This window comes from Gorilla gorilla, chromosome 3, assembly GCF_029281585.2.
Source record: "Gorilla gorilla gorilla isolate KB3781 chromosome 3, NHGRI_mGorGor1-v2.1_pri, whole genome shotgun sequence".
In the NCBI taxonomy this organism is placed as follows: Eukaryota; Metazoa; Chordata; class Mammalia; order Primates; family Hominidae; genus Gorilla; species Gorilla gorilla.
Window position 1 is genome coordinate 28639376 of NC_073227.2, and position 20835 is coordinate 28660210.

The 20835-nt window shown below is 37.1% G+C and overlaps 1 protein-coding gene across 4 annotated transcripts in view; it reads left to right on the forward strand.

The window, feature by feature from the left end:
* Nucleotides 1-20835, forward strand: part of SLIT2 (slit guidance ligand 2) — a 368351-nt gene that overhangs the window by 194441 nt on the left and 153075 nt on the right. The window lies entirely within an intron of this gene.

The window sequence follows — 20835 nt, forward strand, 5'->3', positions numbered from 1 at the left end:
ATCAAAATGAGTCAGGCAGTGTTTAAAAGCACAGGCTTGGCAATTTCAAAATTGCAAATTAAGGAGAAATAAAAGAAAATATGCATCACTGAAAATTAAATGGCTATGTCAGAGAACATCCCTCTGCATATCTCTCTGTTCAAATAATTAACTAAGTTTTAGGTACAGAATATTGCAATCCTGAGTTCAAGACCAGCTATTCACATTATTAACTATTAACTCTATGTACAGACAGATAATAGGAAACTTCATCAAAATAGATAGATGTTCAGAAAATCCCATGTACCCCAACTTCTCTGTGTTGTAGCAAATGAGATAATATAAATGATATTATATGTTTATGAATGAAATGAAATTATATTTTTGTTTAGGATCTGATTTATTGTGAATATTTTCACTGAACAAAGGCAGCAGAGAAAGTGAAAGGCACAATCTAGGAATCCGTGCTATATGTGGATTGTGAGCAGGATAGAAGCGTCACAGAAGAGTGGCCCTGATCAATGCTTGCCTCGAGGGAGTACCTTGCAGAAGGGAGAGCGATTCTTCAGCAGACCATCCTTTGGATGGAAAACATCAACCCTCTTCCTTGTTAGTCACACATTATCCATAAGATTCTGACTTCCTCAGGCAATTAATAATGAATACCCCTAAATCTCTTGGCAACAACTTTCAAGCCTAACAGTTTTCTTTGTCAGATGGGAAGGAAGCAGGATCTGCGAGGACCAGGGCAGACAGTGAGGAATTCCTGAGGCTGGTGAGCAAGGGACAAGGATCACACAGATGCACTGCCTTCCTAGAGGAGGCAGAGGTTCTCACTGGGCTCTGCAATGATCAGCTGTGAGGGACGCCCTGAGTTATAATAGCAGGAGTAGCTTTATTTCAAAAGAGGCCATTGTTGAAAGTCTGTTCAAGGTTACACTTATTCTAACATTGCTCTCCTTTGAATTTTAACGTCTTTTTTTGATAGAAGGAGAAAAAGATGAAGTTGAAAGGTAAGAAGTTATCACAGGAGCAGGCTGTGGCCTGTGTTTCATGTAAGGAAAACGGTTGCAAACTGTTTGAGAAGGTCATGAGACCTGCAGCCTGTCTGCAGGAGAGGGGATGGAGTGGAAGAGCTCGGCATCCATATTGTCTGCGTTTGTCAAGGCCTGGCTAGGTTGAAGTTTCAGAAAAAAAGTGAAACCTAAAAGAACCGCTCTCTGTTTCTCCTAAACACACGGACACATGCAAATGCCCACATGAAAACAGTCAGTGAATGCAAAAGTAATTGCTTTGTGTTAGCAATAAATTGAGAATCATTGGAGTTTTTCAGCTACTTTACTCATTGGATATTTGAGGAGAAAGAAGGAAATGAAAAGTAGTGTTAAGAGGTATTCACAGATTTTCCTCAGTAGAAAGATGTGGAAACTGAATCTGAAGAAAGAGAAAAGATTGGTTAAAAAGAAATGGATACTTCATAGGCTAGGATTTTACCAAGCTTGTATCTACATGGTAATACTTGGAGCTCAAAAAGTCCATGTGTCAGTCTATTTCTATCTACTTAACTGTCGTTCATTGTGTTTTTGAAACACTTAAGGAATATATTTATTTCCTAATCCTTCGAGATATTAACTCATATTGATATGCTAATAATGCCCTAGTTTAAAGGTACTAAATATACTGATTGTTTAAAAGCCTGCACTTTTATATGACCCAATGGTAATTTAAAGCATCCCAAGGTAATATTATTATTATTTATGAATTTATTTTTTTTGGAGACAGAGCCTCGCTCTGTCACTCAGGCCGGAGTGCAGTGCACCAGGCTGGAGGGCAGCAGCACGATCTCGGCTCACTGCAAACTGTGCTTCCAGGTTCAAGTGATTCTTGTGCCTCAGCCTCCCAAGTGGCTGGGATTACCAACATGAGCCACTAAACCCAGCTAATTTTTGTATTTTTAGTAGAGATGGGGTTTTGCCATGTTGGAGAGGTTGGTCTTGAATTCCCGACCTCAGGTGATCCGTCCATCTCAGCGTCCCAGAGTGCTGGGATTACAGGCATGAGCCACTGCAGCCGGCCCCAAAGTATTATTATTATTTATTTATTTTATTTTGTGAGACAGGGTCTTGCTCTGTTGCCAGGCTGGAGTGCAGTGGCGTGATCTTGGCTCACTGCAACCTCCACCTTCCGAGTTCAAGTGATTCTCCTGCTTCAGCCTCCCGAGTAGCTGGGATTACAGGCGCACACCACCACACCCAGCTAATTTTTGTATTTTTAGTATAGACAGGGTTTCACCATGTTGGCCAGGATGGTCTCGATCTCTTGACCTCATGATCCACCTGCCTCAGACTCCCAAAGTGCTGGGATTACAGGCGTGGGCCACAGCGCCTGGCCCCAAAGTATTATTTTTAAGAGTTACTTCTACTTCAGGAGTGACAGGAAAAAATATTCCAATCATTTTTAGAGGGACTTACATTTTTCTCTATTGAATTGTGAATGTTTGTTGCTTTTCTTGAAAATTAATTTTTTGTTATACTATTATTTCAATATTATTAAATAAATAATTATACTACTACCAATTAAAAACAATTAAATCAATTGTTTTCAATTAAAGTGATTAATTTTACTATGAAAATAGTAATAGTTATATGCTCAGGGACTGGAAGAAATCCAGGTAGGATTATTTGGAAACTTAGTTTCATTTTTCTATTTATGCTTACCATTTTTTACTTATGGGGACACTTTGCCCATGGGAAATTATTGAATGTTTTAATTGAGTTAGATTATTTAAAAACTGGAGACAATGTGTTGGTTTTGTTCTATTCCATTGTTGTTTAATTGACAGAGAAAAAACAGGGTTTTTGTTTTGTTTCGTTTTGATTTTGATGAGGGAGTCTCACTCTGTCGCATAGACTGGAGTGCAGTGGTGCAATCTCGGCTCACTGCAACCTCCGCCTCCCAGGTTCAAGTGATTCTCCTGCCTCAGCCTCCTGAGCAGCTGAGATTACAGGCACACACCACCACGCCCAGCTAATTTTTGTATTTTTAGTAGAGACAGGGTTTCACCATGTTGGTCAGGCTGGTCTCAAACTCCTGACCTCGTGATCCACCCACCTTGGCCTCTCAAAGTGCTGGGATTACACGCGTGAGCCACCACGCCCGGCCAAAAAAACATTTTTTAAATTTTTATTTGCTTAAAAAAATAGAACACCAACAGTATAAGTATTAACTAGACTATTGAGGAATTAAAACTAACTGATAATTAGAAACTTTATGGGGAAAACTCAAGAGGTATGAAAGCTGGAGTACTTACATTAAAAAGTAATACTGTTGAAACTATTCAATTTATAACAGTTGCAAGGAAAATTAAAATACAGTGTGTAATCCACTGCAATGATTTCAAGATTGACAGCTCAGTGTTTTTTTTTTCCCAGATTACTGAAAACATTATTTAAAACATCTAACTTGGCAAGAGTATAGTTAGTAACTAAGAACCTGCATTCTTTTTTTCAGTGTCATTAACTTTAGTTTCCTAGTCAAACGAAAATTACCTTTGATAATGTTATGAACTTGATCAAAATATAATTGAATAACTTTGAATCTTCATGGTGTTTTGATGATGCTTCTTTTATCTCCAGACAACCATTAGAGAATCAAGCACATTTCTGTCTCTCCATAGTAAAATGAGAACAGTGTTGCATATCCTCTCTAAAGCTGTGACAAGAATGAACATTAAATCCTATTCCAACTGCCTTAGCCATGTGGATGCCCTATGGTTTGGGGCTACATTTTCTTATTGGGACATTAAAAACAGTTTTTCTTATATTGGAATTTTGTGTTTTGTCACATTATAGATATTTGCAGTTCCGTTCCATTTTATTCCACATGCATTTCCAATGGTATATAACTTTAATATCAGAAAAAGTCAATCCATGATTACCATTGAAGTAGAAGGGACCCTTATGTTCTGCCAGAGAACATATGACTCACTCCAGATAGACAAGACCATATCCTATTTTTAAAGATCTACTCTACTGAAAAACTTTACCTAGCAATATTTCTGATGAAGGAAAACTTCAATCCAACTGGGTACACTATTTTTAACTATGCAGGTAATACAAATAGTATATCTTTCCACCCTCTTCAAATTTTAGACAGCTTTTCTGTGAGTCAAAATGCTATGAAGAATTGCATAAGGTATTTATTCATTAGGTGTATTTGGAAAAGCCATAGTGTAAATCCAACACTTGGTTTAGAGTTATATCCCTTCGTATGTAACACAGTGAAAGTTATGTTGTGGTACTTTACAGTTAAGATCTAGTCAGTCCCAGCATCTGTATCCATGTTTAGGATGAACAAGTTAACTTGAGTAACAAAGTAAAAAGAAAAAGGAGACCCTAGTATCTGGCTCAGAATGAATCTATCTTACAACAAATGACAATATGCAAATTCAATCAAAGCAGAAGGATAAGAACTTTATAATATGCAGGTTTGTGGGTATGTCTACAGCCACATTGTTTTTAAACCTCCACTAAGGACTTTATTTTTCTTCAATATTATAAGTCACCCAGCAGCCCTAGCCAAGGACGGAGGTCACTGTTGTCCCAGTTCCAGCTCTGATGCTCTCTGAGCATCATCTCCGTTACACCTTCCTGAAGTTCATTCCACTGTCAGTAGCTGTCACTCAGTCACACTTAGTGATGTGACCGATGTAATATTTTCCATGGGGGATAAATAAAAACTTTACATTTCCCTCCCCAATGTTAATGTTATGACTTCTTTGGAGTTAATCCACTGACTTCTTTTTCCTTCAACTTTCAGTCAGTTCCTACTAATTCCTTAAAGGATGTCTCCTTTGTTCCAGCTAATGCAGCTAAAAGGAATGCTATAAGTCAGAAAAGGCTATATTGAATTCTTTTAAGACATAAAAAAATTTCCAAAACCTTATAAAATGAAATGTATTCATATGTTGTTGGTTAATTTCCTACTAATGCACACATAACATATATGTTGGAGTTATTTCATCAGTGAATATCTCTCAAAAAGATATACTGAGACAGAGAACTCTGTTCAAATATGAGCCTTGAATCTACTGGGGCTAATTATCAGTGTAGAATGGCTAAGTAGAATTTGTGCATATATCATTTTATGCAGTACCTTTGTAACAAATTGATTTAAGTGCCTTTTTGGAACAGTAGTTGGGCAGAATTGATTTGGTGTCTAGGAGATTGACTTACACAGCAAAACTGTGTCCAGGTTTATTCTGGCATTTAAATCGAGTTTCAAGCAAGTGGAAGGGTTGGTGGTGCTGGAATGCAGTTCTCCACCAATTTATATTGTGAAGTGCTATGACATACATTATTAAAAGAGATTCAGTGTAAGTTTGATGAGTTAAAATACCCATTGACAGCTGGCAAAACAACCACAGCATTTGAGTTATGTTAAAAATGTTAAAAGTAAATTTTGTCTCATTGAAATCATATGATCTGACATGGTCAAGGTAGAATTGATGAGATGTTTTAATTGCAAAACTTTTTGTTCCACAAGATAAAGAAGCATTTGTGCAAAGTGGATAAATAGGGATGGTGTGTTAAATGTGCATATTCAATGGATTTGTACTTTCTTCTCATTCAAACTTCAAGCATCTTTTTAAGCCAGAGCAAATCCAGCCTGTGTCATTTTGTTTAGCTTCCTGAGGGCAGGGACTTTGTTCTGTCTACTGGCATCTCCCTATACTTGTTAAATGCTTGGGGCAAATGTGTTCATCTTTCTAAGCTTCCATTTCCTCATCTGTGTGTTGGAGAATCGATTACTTCTTCTTAGTGTTGTGAATATTAAATGAATAATAGGTGTAAAGCATTTAAAAATGTCTGAGAATAGAAGCACCTTCCTACTAATTATATCAGAGAAATAAAATGGACAGTTTCAAAACTCTCTGCTTTAAAAACCGTCTTCTTATTCCTTCTTTTGCACAAGTTGTTCTTTGTTTTATGTTCTGCATCTGCTATCTTTTTTCCTCTTATTCCGTTCCTCTCTCACTTAGTCTCCCTTTCTCCCCATCACCCTTTCTTTCTCTTTCGTCTTTTGTTTCCTAGGATATGGCCTGGGTATGGAAAGAAACCCTTCTCTTTCTTTCTTAGTCCAACACAGCTTTCAGCCATTTCTTTGATTTTTCATATTGTGTTGAATGCTCTCTGCACTTCAGCCATTTTCCTTCTGCCCATCAAGGTGGTGTGCTTGGGAGAGCAGGCAGCCTGCATTGACAAGCACTCTCTGCTGCTGTGGGAACCGAGGCCTTTGTGCTGACAGAGTAGGTGGCAGGGATGCTGGAATTGCAGGTGCTCACCCCCAAGACCTCTATTCATGAGGGCCCACCCAGGGTAGCCCACCAAATTTAAAACCAGAAGTTGCCTTTCAGCTTTTATATCTGTGCCCAACTCTCTTTTACATACAGTTCAGAAATTATGATATCGTGAAAATGTGACTTCAGTTCCCTCAAAATATCTGCTAGCTGCATAATCAAGGGTGGTTTGTGCATTTTGTGGAAAGATTAGCTTAAGATTGCCTTTCAAAAATTATAATATGACTTTTTGCATTCAGAACATTATGATACATCCAGATATGGGTTTTGAACCTATTATCCTTCTTTGTAATTCAGAAACTGTATATGATGGATTTAAATTTTCTGAATTTAAGATGTATCTTAAAATAGCTTAATGCTTACTGGGATTGTTTAAAGTGTTTATTGATAATGACAGCAATATAATTCACAAATACTATGTTTAACTGTGAAAAAGCGTTTTCTATTTTATCTTAAATTGTACTTTGATAGATATAATTGGTGTGTAAAATTTTACCTAAATTTTAATGCATCTCCCAAAACCTTATTTGTTGGTATGTATTTCCACATTAAAATGGTAATATGTAACATTCATTGAATGTTATTAATATGTGTAAGGCCCTGTGCTTAATATCTCATATAATTTTCCCAGCAGCCCTATGAAATGTGTTCTAAATGTTAGTCTTAATTTATAGATTAGGAAATTGAAGCTTAGAGAAGTTTAAAAGAGAAAGAAAAACTGGCTCAAGGTCATAACACTAATAAATGACACAACTGGGATGAAATTCTTATATAATTAAAGCAAAGGCCCAGTCCTCAAGTTATCCCCAAAGTAGAGGGAGCAAACAGAAATATGCAGTATTGCACACAGGCTTGGCGAGTCTAGCATCTATCAGGCACTTATTCTATGCTGAGCACTTCACCAAGCATTGCACAAGCTCTAGTCGAACATGAGGTAGGCAGTTTTATTATGCCCGTTTTACACATGAAGAGGTGTAGGTACGGAGAGGTTGAATGGCTTGGCCGGAAAGTGGCAGAGCCAGATGTGGATTCAGGCACTCTGGTTTGAGTGACATGGATCTTAAACCCACACTGTACTCTCTTTGTTCACAGGAAGGCATACGATCTTAAGTCACATTGAATTAACATTGAAATGTACTAATTTCCACCCTTCATAACTGTGCTTCCCCTTTACTTTTTTAGAAATAGCTTCCCTGTAGGGAATTCTAAAGGATAGAAAGCACTGATGGTGAACACTTCTCCCAAGGCTTCAATCCTCTCCCCAGTCTTCCCTGAGTTTCATGCTGCATAACCTGTGTGGTACCTGATTATTCTATGCAAGACTGTACTACGTATAACTAGTCTTTCTCTTGAATGAATACAAATATCTCTCTTTTATGTGAAACTCATTTTTTTCTAACACATACTGTTATTAGGATCTTCAAATACATGAAAATAATTCTTTTCCCTGATATATATTATTTACCTGGATATAGGAACAAAAAGAGTTTCATTAAGTAAATATACTTTTAATCAAATTAGGAATTTAATCTGTAATGACATTTACAAGTTGGCGTACTCATTTACCATCCACATTTACATTTCTTTGCTTTTCTAAAGTTAAAATCTGGCAAATACTCATTTATCATTACTCAGTAGTTTCCAAAGTACTCCATGGAAGTACAGATTTATGATATTTCTCGGTCAGACTCTAAGAGAGGTTAAACCATGAAGGAAAATAAAATTACCAGTAATTAAATTTACAGGCAGGTTTGCCATCTAAAGCAAATTTATTGCTTCACAGTGAAAGATAGTTTAGACACTTTCACATAAAGTGGATCTATTTTTACATGATATAGGTATTATACATTGCTGTTTCAATTTATATAATTAAAATTATATCATTGCACTCTAAGGTTAATGGGAGACTCAACTGGAAACCATACGTCGTGGGCAATAAAATAGCAGCATTGCAGTATTGGCTCTTTTGTTAAAAGCTGATGCAATATTTCAACACCATTACATTCTACCTTTTAAAAATCTTTAGAACAAATAAGAAGCAAAGACATGCCAATTTAAAACAAAATGCTCTTTTTCTCTGTCTTTCTCTCTATTCCCCACTCCACTTCTTGTCAAACATATACAAACACATACATGTTTAGGATATATACATTATATATTATGGAAAATGTACATTCAGCTCTGTTATTAGCATGGATACACATATGTGGTAATAGACATGACAGGAAAATACATCAATACCCATTTTGAAAACAGTTTTTTCTCAAATTCAAAACAAATTAAAAGGTGTTCCTATAGTCTGTTCAAATTCTAGCATGATCAAAAGAATGCATCATGCATTGCAGAGCTGTTGTGGGTATATGGAGGTAGAATTAAGGGAAGAACAATATAATCTAATGTCTAGAGGTGAACCAGAACAGACAAGACTTCTAAGAGAAGTGTGGTATCTAAAAAGGGTTGAGACATCCAAAGTAGTAGGCATTCTTTGATAGCCATGCTCTAATAAATGGACTCTTATTACACTAAGAAATATTAGACCAAATACAAAAGAGCTGCAAAGGAACCAAAGAGAATAGTAAATATGCTAGTCCCCAACAGAGATAGTTATTGATTTTAAAATTGCCTTACAGAGTCTGCTGCATTCATCAGCCAAGAAATAGATAAACAAAAATGTGTTATATTTATACAATGGAATATTATTGAGCGATAAAAATAAATGGAGTACAGATACATGCTACAACCTGGGGGTTAGAAAAGGGAGAACTGCTAATGAGTACACAGCTTTTTTGGGGGGGTAATGAAAATGTCCTAAGATTATGGTGATGGTTGCACAACTCCATAAATAATCTAAAAACTATGAATAATACAGTTTACACAGGTAAACTTTTTGGTATGTTAATTATATCTCAGTAAAGCTGTTAAAGTCATTTGCAATATTTTCTGTCTCTCGGCCATTTTCTTGTGAAGATTTGATGTTTTACAGTTTTATTTATGAAGTCTTTATTTCTAGGCATTTTTTCAACTGAAGTTGAACACATTTTTTATCATGATCAAGAATCATATTTTAGTTGAAGTCTGTAAATTCTAGAAGGAAGTCATAGTGATTGGCTATATTTATAGACCACTTTTACAAAGTCAGAATTGAGTATATACATCGACATGAAAAACCTGGGTTCAGGGGACAGAAAACAACAAGCCTTGCTGTTCTCAAACAGTTAGATGTCGTGCTCTAGTTGTTCTTGCACAAAGATTCCTAAATCCTTTGTTATAATAGGTGTTGTGAATGAAGGGTCCTCTTAATTTTTTGCTCTTGTTGAGATTAACTGAAAACTTCTTAGTCCTCTAGTCAGTGTTTTAGAATCCCAACACAACCTCTTTTTTTCCTTCTGATTGTTAAATGCAGCAAACACTATTTTCTCAGCCCTCATCCCCAGCGATGTCACCCATAACCTTTGTCTCTTCTTTCCATTGTGGTCTCCTTTTTAGAAATAATTGTCCATTTCTTCTTACCAGACCATCCCCATCACTGTCCCTAAGAGCCAGCTTAATGCCCTCCTCTTTCAAAAGCATTTCCTGATTTGCATGCCACCTCACTCTTGTTAAATCCCATTATTTTATTTACACATGCATTCCATGCATGTCATCCTGGGTTGATGTCTGCTCTTTACTCACATATGCATGGCTGATCTTCCTCAGTATATTGCAGTCATTTTGATGAGAAAAATAGGATCACATTTTTTATGTGTCTTCATAAATGAGTAATGCAATTCCTGACACAAAGTCATGGAGTCAGGTGTTCAGGAAATGATTATTTCCTGGTTAGTATCCATGCTATGTTGACTAAATATGAAACTCACATATATCCCTGGACACAGTATTGAGAGAATTAAAGGATTTTAAAGTCCATCAGCCAAGACTGAGACTGAGACTATAGTTTAGGCTGAATAAAGGCTTTCAAAGACTGTTTACCACTTAAAATTCATGGTATTTATATTAACTTATATTAACACAACTTTGACATCACCTTTATCTTACCTGATTTCATTAAAGATATTTGGATCATGAAAAAAAAATCTCTACCCTGTCTTAGGGAACCAAAGAGCAAGTCATCATTGTTTTAATTTGCCAAAGTATTAGATGACATTTTCATATAATATTCCCTAAGAAAGTCATGAAGTACCTGGTAAATAGGTAATTTTCTTGAGAATTGTAATGTCCATAAGTATAATACCAATTTTCTAATCATTGATGGGCATTTTAATTTCATGTTTTATTGACCACAACCAGGCATAGCATTAGGATACAATGATGAATTTTGCACTGTTCCTAGGGAAATTTCAGCTCTTATGGGATATGTCAACAAGGCAGCTAATGATTACAATCCAGTATGCTATCAGTTGAGTATAATATTCTACCAGGGTGCAAGGAAGAAAGACTACTCCAGTATTAACACATTTCAAAGAAAATTGCTAGAAAAAAGAATGTTCAAGTCCCACCCCAAAGGATGAGTAGGAGGATTAACCAATTAAAAGACATCATGTGAATATTCCAAGCAGAGAGAGAAGCATGTACAAAGCCTTGGCAAGAAAAAATGTATAGATATTAAAGATATTATATATATAAATTTAAACTCTATTGCAAGGTCTTTTTTGATGATCATCTGCTATCCCCAACACTTCAAGCAGTAACAGAGTACATTTCCTCCTTTATTATTTCAAAACTTTCTATATTTTCTTAGTGATTTTTATTTTAATCAGTGCAGTGGCATAATGATCACTTTACCTATCTACTTTTCCTTTCTGGATCTGAACTTCTTGAGAGCAGGGACTATGCTATTTTTAACTTTTCATTTCTAAGTGTGTTCGGCACATACTGCCTTCATAAATAATTCTTGAAGTGAGCTAAATTGAATGAATGGAAGTGTAGAAAGTAAGATGGGCCAGTGCCTTTTTGTGCTCTGATGAAGCACTTCATAGCTTCACAAGGAATAGATCGGAGCATTTGATCTTCATGGGAACCATGACACAACAGTGCTTGGTATTATTTTTTCCTAGTTAGAGAAAATGAGACATGAGTCAAAGAATCTCAGTAACTTGACTAAGATCACTTGGTCACCAGTTTTAATTTTTGTGGAGTGGAGCCAAGGATTTGTATTCAAAATTACCTGTTCCAGATCTGTCCCAGTACACATTATGCAAAAAAAAAAAAAAAAAAGAGGTTTTAGAGTGACCTCTCAAAAAGTACGGCTTTGATGGTCACACAGCAGTGTGAACGTACTTAACACCAGCGAACTGTACACTTCAAAGTGGGTGAAATGGTAAATTTCATGTTATAAAATAGTGGACTTTCTTATCCAACTCTCTCCTTTGTCCAGAGAGTGTATACACTCTTCTTGGCTTTAATGGGGCTTCCTAGTTTTTATTTTCTGTTGGCATCTACAGTTTCCAACTAGATGCAAATAAACAAATGCCATGTTTGTAAACCAAACAAAAGCTAGAAGGTACCATTTATCAGAGGAGTTCCAGTGGGTTACCAACATGGGGTTCAAAGACCATGGGCATAACAGTTACCAGGCAGACTTGTTAAAAATATAGATTCCTGGACCTCTTCCCTAGCGATTCTGCCTAATATTTCTGGAGTGGCGCTCAGAAGTCTGTTTTTTAAAACAATGTCCCTAGGTATTTTTTATGGGCGATCTTCAAATAACATTTTGAAACCACAGCTCCAGGGTGATTGAACTGTAATATCAGAGAGTCAGACCTCTATAGAAGCTACCTCTTACCTCCCGTAAGAAGCAGGATATCAGTGCTTCAAAATAGGAGGTTTGAGAAACAACAGAGCAAGTTCAAATCCCAGCTCCGCTGCTTACTAGCTGTATGACCACAGGTAAATAATGTAACCTCTCCAAACCCCAGTTCCTCATCTCCAAAATAAAAATAAGAGAATACATCCTGACTTGGTTATAGAAACAAGACAATGTGTTCCCTGGAAGTTAGTAGTTCCTCAATAAATGTTAGCTTTGAGTATTACCTTATTTTATCAGTTGTAAATTGCATACTTTTTCACACTTCCGTCTGTGGAATTTTACAGTTATTGTCAGTAAGTTATTGACACTTTTTATTAACAGCAAGAAGTGCTAGGATCAAGACATATTAGAGATTATATGAAAGAGATTATTATCACTGTGTTCAACAAAACTGTTGCTGAGAACTAGAAGTTCCTGAGGGTTTCCAGTGGGAGAAAAAAAAAAACAGTTTTGGTGTAGGAACAGTCCCAATAATCCCTAAAAGGAACTCATTCATACATCCAACAAAGAATGCCCAAAGTACTTATTCCATATCGAATTTTATTAAGATTTGCAAGAGGAAAGACATACATAGAAGAGATGCATATAAATCAAGAAGCAGCAGTCAAGGTGGTGATAAAAACATACCCTGAAAGAAACAGAATTATCATAAAGCAATGATCACATCAGATATTATGCTATCAATAAATGCTTTTGAATACATGAATGAGAAAATAGGAGTGAGGGTGAGAAAAGACCACAGCGGACTTTCTCACTTGCAAATATTAAAATCTTGAGTAAACTAAGCATAAGTTTCTTGGGGATAATAACCTGCAAATCTGAAATATATTGATGTATATCACCTGAAAGGAGATTTATGTATGCAGCTGTAGTTCAGTTCCCACCATGATACAAAGACTTTAATCTGTGTTTCTGTCTCTGATCCATTTATTGAGCTGTAGTCTCTTATCTCCAACATTTTATAAAACATTGCCTTTCTCCTCTCCTGTGTTGCCTTGATACCATTATGTTTAAAAGTCCTCTCAGAAGTCCAGTTTTCTTTTCTAATTTCCCCTGGTTATGTCTGTAATGCCAGATTTTGTTACTTATCAGGCCTCAAACCACAGACTTCTACTTAACAGGAGTGTCCCTTGCCTTACATCCTGCAAATTGCCATGTTTGGTAATTTTTTTTTTTTTTTTTTTTTTTTTGAGATGGGAATCTTGCTCTGTCACCCAGGCTGGGGTGCAGTGGCACAATTTCGGCTCACTGCAACCTCCGCCTCCCAGTTTCAAGCGATTCTCCTGCCTCAGCCTCCCGAGTAGCTTAGATTACAAGTACTTGCCACCATGACCGGCTAATTTTTGTATTTTTAGTAGAGACGAGTTTTCACCATGTTGGCCAGGCTGGTCTCGAACTCCTGACCTCAGGTGATCCACCCACCTCAGCCTCCCAAAGTGCTGAGATTACAGGCATGAGCCACTGAGCCTGGCCATAAATATTTTTTCTTTTTCTTTCCCTGCCTCCCTTGCGCAAACATTTGGCGATGGTGTACCACATGCCAGTAATTCTGCAGAAATAAGATGAGTTAACATCCCTGCCTTTGTTTATCATATTGTCTAACAGGACAGAAAGTTATTTAGGAAAGGAATTCAATTAAAATTATTTTTTCAAATTTATTTATTTTAAAAATTAACATAAATTTGTAGATATTCATTGCAAACATGATGTTTTGAAGTATATATACATTGTGGAATGTTTAAGTGAGCTGATTAACAAATCAATTCCTCACGTAGTCATCATTTCTGTACTGAGAACCTAATCCACTCTCTTAGCGTTTGTCAGGAATATGGTATATTGTCATTAACTATAGTCATCCTGCTGTACAATAGATCTCTGGAACTTATTCCTCCTATGTAATTGTAAATAGCTATTATTTGACCAACATCTCCCCAGCCCGCTTCACCTTAACTGCCCCAGCCGCTGGTAGGCACCATTTTACCCTCTACTTCTATGAGATCAGGTAGGCACCATTTTAACCTCTACTTCTATGAGATCAACTTTTTTAGAACCTGGAGGACATCATGTTAAGTGAAATAAGCCAGGTACAGAAAGACAAATTCCACATGATCTCACTTGTATGTGGAACCTAAAAATGTCAACTTAAATTACAGAATTTTACTAAGTAACAGCACAAGTCACCTTAAGAGTTCAAAAGAGGGAACAAGGGACTCCCCAATAATGAAAATAATTCTGCAATAATTTTATCATCTAATAATGTAAACACTAATTTATATTGTTAATACAAACCTTATTTGTAACTAGGTAAAACAATTCTAAGATATATTTAATATGAGTTCATCTTACAGATAAGCAAATGGAGAGAGAGGCTTAGTACTTTGCACAGCATCACATAGTTGACAGGTTATGGAGATTTTAGCACTAGGCTCAGCTGAGGAGTTGGTCTGCGTCTTGAACAATGTTTAACTCTCCATCTCATGGTGATAGGAAGTAGGTGCTTGAGGCAAAAAGAGAATGTGCAAAAGCTGAACGATATGGAAGATCATATAAAAGGTGAATTAAGAGCATGAAATTCATGAGTGAAGGAATGAGGTGGAAATAGAGGCACAGCAGTTATCAAGGAAGATCCTGAAGTAAGAGAATGAGAGTTTGCAGGTAACCCTAAGGAGGCCAATGTGGCTGAAATAGAGAGAGTGAAAGAAAGGGTAAAAATAGATAAGGTCAAAAAGGGTGTGCTGATCAGATTTTGGGGGGAATTTGTAAACCTTTATGACACTTTGAGCTTTCCTTTGTAATGAGGCAAGATATCTGTAGTTTTCATGAGAAATGTGACAAGATATGGCTCTAAGAAGGCAAGGGCAGAAGCAGAGAGATGGTTGGGAGACTATTAGGTAACTCAGACAAGATGAGATGGTAGGTGCGATCAGGGGACTAGACGTGCAGGTAGGTCAGATTCTGGATATATTTTGAAAATAGAGCTGAGAGGATTTGCTAGTGGTTTGGACGCAGATTGTAGAAGATTGTGATATGTCAGTGAGAACTCCAGAGTTTTTGGTCTGAATGTCAGTATGGATGGTGTATCCTTAACTGAGATGAGAAGACTTCAGGAAGGTGTGTTTTGATATAAACTCAAATTTGGAAATACAATTCTGGTACCAGTGTGGGAGATGCCTTGGAAGGAATCATAAGTCAAAGCAGGGAAATCAGTTTGGAGTCTCAGTCATCCATGAAGAGTGTTGATGAGGTTTCTACCAGTGACCATGGCAGTGGAGAATGGAGAAAGGGACTTGACTGGGGACACTGCTGGGGTGGTTTTGGGAATGAACTGGATATAGTAGAATGGGGAGGGTCTAAAATGGTAATCTACATGGTTTCTTGACTGGCCAGTAAGACACTTCTCAGACTTGGCTCTGGGAGGCCTGTGTCTTTCCAATCGGTCAAATACCGGAAATTAACACCTTTCCTATTTGAAGATGCTTACATTCACCATTCTTCATATCTTTTCTTTGGGATGAGCTTCAGAATGGGGAAGCCTTTCCAGCTCCCCTCATTTCTCTGTGATCTTAAAAAATGAATAAACCAGGTTTTCAAGTTTAAGGTGCTCAATATTTTTAATTTCTTTGGAAAATTCCGTAGTGTCATGCCTGAGCATTTGCAGTATCCTCTTAACAAAACTAACCTAGTTTTCTTGTCTTCAATCCTAACTCCCCAAAATCCTGTGCATTGTTAGCATGCTCCTCTTTTCCAAACAGTTTTTCCATTGTTGTTTGCTTATTCAGCAAACTTGAATGGCTGTAAGTTCTCCCTGAGATGACCCCATGTTAACTTCCATTGAAGATTTTACATTTGCACCAGATGATAACTCCTAACTTTATTACGTAGTGTTCTCTAAAAACATTGCCTACTTCACTGGTGACCCACTGACTCTCTGACACACTGATAACAGCTCTCTGCCCATTTTCCCTGCCTGCTCTGAAACTCAATTTCCAGATTAATCTTCCTAAAAATCAACCCCAATCAAGCTATTTCCTTCCTCTGAAACACATTTTTACACTCTATTACCTAGTGATATAATTACAAACTCCTCCATCCCACTGACTCAGTAGTTCTGACTCATTTTGCTCATTCCACACAGGTCATAGAACAGTACACTCCCACCAGAAATGTCTCACGTCGACTACAATGATCTTTGGGGAATTTAGCAGGTATACTCAGGAGCACATAAAAGAGTCTCCAAGTAGAATAATTATAACATGTATGAAACCATCACCTCTGTAGTCCCTACTATGTGCCAAGTCGTTTTTGAACATTTTAAAAGTATGAACTCATTGAATCCACCTAACAATCCTATGAAATATAAACTACTATTGTTTCATTTTATAGATGAAGCAACTCAAGCACAGTGATGGTAAGCACTGTGACCCAAGGTCACATGACTAATAAATGGTAGAGCTAGAATTTAATCTCAGATAATCTGGCCCTGAAGTCAGTGTTCTCAATTGCTCTGACAGGCTGCCTCCCTCCTTCAATTCCTGCCACCCACCACCTCCCACCTCTTTCCCCAGCGTTGAAGGCTGAGAATTACCAAGCTTAATCAGTTTTAAACAAGTTTCACATAAGATCTCATTTTATTTGGAAGGTGGCCTGGGTCAACCAAGCCGCCAATGACTGTTCCTTCTTTGATCTGTCTCCTTGATTATCTTTCTCAGATACCACTCATAATTTACTTACCATAAACTATCTTCATTGACCTCAAACTGTGATATATTTATATGTGTTTGTGTGTGCGTATATCCATATGTGTGTGTGTGTGTATATATATATATATATGTATATCTCACATCTCTCCAACTAGATTTAAAAAATTTTCAAGGCCAGGCGCGGTGGCTCACGCCTGTAATCCTAGCACTTTGGGAGGCCGAGGCGGGTGGATCACGAGGTCAGGAGATCGAGGCCATCCTGGCTAACAAGGTGAAACCCCATCTGTACTAAAAATACAAAAAAAAATAGCCAGGCGTGGTGGCGGGCGCCTGTAGTCCCAGCTACTCGGGAGGCTGAGGAAGGAGAATGTCCTGAACCCAGGAGGTGGAGCTTGCAGTGAGCCGAGGTGGCATCACTGCACTCCAGCCTGGGAGACAGGGCAAGACTTTGTCTCAAAAAAAAAAAAAAAAAAAAATTCAAAACCATAATCATAATTAGCACTCCAAATTGCTCTTTTGATTTCCCAACTTCGTTAATGGTTCTCTCATCTAACTTCAAAGTGACCCCTGTGACCTCTCTGTCCCTTACCTAATCCATCTTTACTTGCAGTCTGCTTCTAAGTTTTGGTTCTTCATGCATCCCTAATATCACTGTTAGTCTTCTCTATTTTTTCTGTTTATAGTGTGGACATGCCTCATGCGCTGTCCCAGAGTAAGGAAGCAGTGAATTGATGGTTGATGGTTGCTTTAGGTTCTCACTGTCTTTTCCCCTGCTGTCATATAAGTCTTTATCTAGTCTTCCAAATTCAATAAACTAAATTTGAACCTTTGACCCCATGTATCTATCCTAAATTCCATTGCCAGTTTAGTTAATCCAAGGAAGAACCCGTGTCCTCCTCCCGACTATAACCTTCCTCTCCACATCATTGTCTGCTGAAATAAGGATGCATTCCCCAGTTGGTATGAAAAAATCTGAAACTCAATTTCCAGATTAATCTTCCAAATAATCAACTCCAATCAAGCCATTTTCTTCCTCTGAAACGCACTGTTACACTCTATTACCTGGTGATATAATTACAGACTCCTCCCTCGGCAGCTCCATCCCACTGACTCAGTAGTTCTGACTCATTTTGTTCATTCCACACAGTTCACAGAACAATACACTGCTGTCAGTAATGTCTCAGCGCACCATTGATTTGTCCTTTCCACCCCTTCTCCTGTTATTCCACTGCATATGTTGTACCCTCTTAGGAAACCAGACCACAAACTACTGGCATAAAAAATGCAGTGTGTTTCCACCTCCATTCCCTGATTTTTGCCGTTCCTCCCCTGCCCATCCGCTTTTATATGTTGACACATTCACATAATCTTTTTTTTCTTATTCCAAGTGCTTTCTTGCTTTTTTTGACTGTCAGTATTTTTTTTGAATTCACTTTATTCATCCTTCTGTTTGGCTATTCGCCTCATCTTCTCTACTCGATTTGAAAATTCTTAAAGACAGGAAATTGGCCTTACCCAACTCAGTAGCCCTTGCAACATAGAGTAGATATTAAATAACAGTATGTTGGATTGCAATAACTGCTAACCTTCAGTTGACTATATATAGAAAATGTAGATCATTGTTCAAACATAGTCTAATGCATCATTTTGCAAATAACAATTAAGTCGGAGGGTAGGATGAGTTAGGGAAAAGCCTTCTAAATTTCAGACTATAGGAAGGACATACTGAGATTAAGTGGCTCCTGGAATCATCTTTAGAAATCCCTAAATCTAGGCTAAATATTTACCTATGTTTTCCACATATGTATTTTAACAATTTGTCTCATTGTTTAGCATGAACACCAAACATCTCTGAAACTCAGTTTCCTTTCCTTTAAAACCAAGAAACAGTATCTATTTTACAAGGTGGTTATGAGGAATAAAGGAAATAAGAGTTTAAGTAAGGGAATAATTTCTGCTTAAAAAGCAACTATTGCATGTAGTAGGTACTAAAAATTTGTTAGTTTCTTCCTCCTGTTGTGGGTGCACATGGCCCACTTAACTGAAGGAGTCTGGGATCCACAATTAATCCTTGGCATCAGAGCTGAGACCCCATAGTGTGGCCTGTGGAGCCATCTACTCAGGGGACAACCACACATAAACCATTAGCCTTAAGAGAATAAGGAGGCCCTGAGCAAGACACTCTAACACTTTTGCAAATAAAAAAATTTCTATTATCAGGATTTAGCTATTTGATGCCCTAGGATTCTGTCAAGGTAATTTGAAGGACTAACATCAAATTTAAAAGGAATGGCATTCTGACTGTGCATTTCACAATTTTTTCTACAAACCACCTAAAATCATCTCCCTGACTTTCCGCCGAGCCCACTCTACTTCCATGACTCTAAGACAAAACTGTGCCTAGGGACTGAGCAGAACTGAGGTTATAGGTGGGGAATGGCATAGCCCCAGCTGTTGGGAAGGGGAAGGCTGCAGAGCCTAGGAGCAGGTAAAGTCTGGAGCAAACACCTCTGCTGTTTTTATTCATCTACACACTCTTTGAGGCATTTTTTTTTGTCTTTGAAGTGGAAAATTATAAGCGATTAGAAAACATGGAATTGGCGAAGACAGAATAGTAGAAACACTACTAAATGGTTTTCAGGAGGCATTGTAAACAGATCCAAATCTTCTTGAATGCAAAGTTTTCTTCCTCATTTCTTATTACTTTCTTATTTTTGTGTCTCCTATCTCTCTTTGCTTTCTCTTTGTTCTGTAGCCTTCTCTGAACACTGTTTCTGTCATCGAGGCTTTTAAATATATATTGTTAAATATTATTAACTTGATGTAATTAAGCAAAGGAAGGAAGTCAGTCTAAATCAATGGCAAACTGGAGAAATAAGCAATTTTTTAGGAAATAAAGGATTAATACTCTTAGGGATATACTGAAACTATTGAAAGCAGTAACACACTACATCACTAAGGAAGTGGAAGGCTGCCTTAACTCCTACATAAGCACATTTTGGAAATTTATTGTTTGAAATAATTTGTTGTGCTACAGACCTTTACTCTTTAAATAGACTAGTTTTTATTTTTTTTACGAATTGCTTGGCAAAAAAACATTGAGGATATTGAGATATAAATGCAATTCTTCTTTGCTTAAAACTTGGTGCTAATAAGGTCAAGACCACACACTAAATCTCTGTATCTGCCAGTTCTCTCTCTCTCTATTGCGTGGCCACAAATGTATGAACAAGAAACTCAGATCATAAGCAGCAGTGGGGGAGAGGATGTGGATGAGTCTGTCCAATATGCCTTCTCATATTGGAAAATGGCTCTGTTTTCATCTGATATGCACCTGTGGTTAGTAGCTTCGTATTTCTTTGTGAGCATCAGTTATCCTAGAATTTTAAAGATAATTTTAATACCATCATTATTGCTTTAATAATTTATTTTATTTGCTATTTCAACTCTACTATGTGGTAATATTACTTAAAACTAGATGATAATTTTCTGCTTTCATTGATATTTCTTGCACGTATATTTATATTCTTCTCGTTAAGGCTAATAATACTATGTGAGCTCATAGAATTGGCATTGGAATTCTCTGAAGGAAAAATAATGATCCATTTCATGAGATGAGCGATTTTTACAAACTGCTGTTTCCAGCTCAGAGTGCTTTGTTCAGTGATTAAAATGTATTTCTCAATTAAATTAAAATGCAAATATAGACAGTCTATTTTATGATTATAATAGAATTATTTAAAGAAGGTTTTATATCAACCTGCTATTAATATTTGATGCATAAACTGTTCGTTTTATTGTTGGGCCAGTTCTGCCATGTTCCATTTTCAAGATTACTAGAAGTGCTATGAAAACTTAATCATACTGTCCAGGTTTTATCAGTTTTTACCCACTCTACTCTGGGAAATTAAGTAGGCTGCTTTCCTATATACTTTATAAGTTATGCCTGGGGTGTTAGAGAAATATAAACTACTAAAACCTCAGAATCCCCT